This window comes from Fukomys damarensis, unplaced genomic scaffold (genome assembly GCF_012274545.1).
Source record: "Fukomys damarensis isolate Sample0158 unplaced genomic scaffold, DMR_v1.0_HiC HiC_scaffold_13, whole genome shotgun sequence".
Taxonomy (NCBI): Eukaryota; Metazoa; Chordata; class Mammalia; order Rodentia; family Bathyergidae; genus Fukomys; species Fukomys damarensis.
In genome coordinates this window covers 34,355,253-34,357,644 of record NW_022900925.1, presented here as the reverse complement: position 1 = coordinate 34,357,644, position 2,392 = coordinate 34,355,253, and positions in this window count along the sequence as shown.

Below are 2,392 nucleotides of genomic sequence, written 5' to 3'. Positions count from 1 at the left end.
TCGGCTCCCCGCTGGGCTCTGCTGCCCGCTCTGGGCCTGGGTATGGAGGGCTGGAGGGCGGGGCGCGGCCTCCCCCGGGCGGTCAGTCTCCCAACCCTTGCTTCTCAGCCACGAGACTGAGAGCTGTTTGGATCTGTGCTTGTTTTTTTTGAAGCAAAATATTTATTGGTACATTTTACACTTACGTGATAACACTCAGGTAATTTGTACCTGTACACGATAGCTTTTGCCGCTATTTTCCCATCTCCTCCCCTTAAGCCCCCTCCCTATGTGGTCGGATGCTTTTAATTCTTCTGGGAAGAGACCAAGAAGGGGGGTAGCTGGGTCAGGTGGAACCTCAGTTTCAGTACCTTCAGGAGTCTCCGCACCGATTTCCACAGTGGCTGCTCCAGTCTGCACCCCACCCCCAGGGAAGGGCTCCTTTCTCCCCACAGCCCTGCCCGCGTTTGTTGCTGGTTGATTTCCTGATGGCAGCCATTCTAGGTGGGGTGAGGTGGAATCTGTGTTTTCATTTTCGTCTCGAATGACCAGTGGTGTTGAACATCCTTTCACGTACTTATTCGCCATTTCTTTTTTTTTTTTTTGGTTCTGGGGATCAAACTCAGTACCTTGTGCTGGCCAGGCAGGGCGAGCCGTTCTCAGCTACATCCCTGGCCTTTGAGTTCACTCTTTAGTCTAGGTAGTACTGCTTTTCTGAGGAATAGCTTGCAAAAATTTTTCCCCAGACTGTGGGCTATCTCTTTACTGTTTTCTTTGGCGGGGGGATGTGCAAACAAGCTTTTTAACATGACGAGTTCCTGGTTGTTGATTCTTTGTGATATTTCCTGTGCAAATGGGGTTTGGTGCATGAAGTCTGTGCCTACGCCTGTCTTTGGGAGTTCTACCTCTTTTCCAGCAGATTTAGGGTTTCTGCTTTAATATTTAGATGTGTGATCCACTTTGATTTTAGGTTAGTGCACGGTGAGAGACATGGGTGTAGTTTCATCTTCCGCGTGTGGACAGCCAGTCTTTCCAGCACCATTTATTGAAGAGGCTGTGTTTCCTCTGGTGAGGACAGTTGTTGGCTCCTTGGTCAGAGACGGGGTGGCTGAGTGTGTCTGGAGTTATTTCTGAATCTTCTCATCTGTTCCACTGATCCTCGGGACTGTTTTTTTTTCCTCGTACCATGCTGTTTTGTTTTGTTGTTACCAGGATCAAACTCAGGTCCTTGTGCTTACGAGGCAGGCAGCGGAACCACTGAGCTAAGTCCCTGGCCCTGTAGTGTAGTCTAATGTCAAGTCAGGGATCGTGAGTGCTCAGAGTTTCCACCTCCCTTCTCCAAGTATTCCTGCCTAGGGTACACTCACCACGCCAGCCAGGCGCGGCGGCCCGACACGGACCCGCGGGGCTGGGGCCACGATCATAGATGACCCCGCAACGCTGGAGGGGCCTGCAGGGCCCAGAAAGGACGATTATTCGTTAGCGTCGCTGACTGAGGCTAAGTTAGAAACGAAGAAAGACATACCAGGGATAGGGCTGCTTTTTTTTCTTTTTTACTTTGAACGTTAGCATTGGGTTGGTTACCGTACACATCCAAAGGCCCAGCATCGGAGAAAAATCATTAAGCGGCACACCTTGTACCAGTCTCACAAGAATAAAATATACAATGCTACATCAAGTGGTTAAAAATACACAAAAAGTAGTTTTAACAATCTATAAATTTCTTATACTTAAAATCATGATTGAGTTGAAATTAAAAAAAAAGTGCATTTCAATTGCTAAAAAAAGGATCGGCGTAGTTAACACAAGAGGACATCATTACGCTGCGGGACGGGGCGCTGGGGCGCTGGGGCGCGTGTCCCGCTCCCCCGCTCCGCTCCTGTGCACCCGAGTCGGACGGACTCCAGCTGCGTGTCGGCAGAGGGACGAGAGGGACACGGCCGTCCGGACCCCAGCCACATGGCCCAACCCATTGAAATTAAAAAAAAAGTGCATTTCAATTGCTAAAAAAAGGATCGGCGTAGTTAACACAAGAGGACATCATTACGCTGCGGGACGGGGCGCTGGGGCGCTGGGGCGCGTGTCCCGCTCCCCCGCTCCGCTCCTGTGCACCCGAGTCGGACGGACTCCAGCTGCGTGTCGGCAGAGGGACGAGAGGGACACGGCCGTCCGGACCCCAGCCACATGGCCCAACCCTGATGACCCAGCAGGCAGGACGCGGACCGGAAGCTCCTGTTTCGTCCAACCCCTTTGGACAAACAGTCGACATTCAACGACGACCTTTGCAAACCTAACGCTAGACAGTTCCTGGCGAGCAGACTGGATTTTCTTTTCTTTAAGAAATGAGGAAAAGTGCAAGTGATTTCGGTACTGTCGGGGAAACAAAAACCACAACAAACAGGCTGCACCCGGC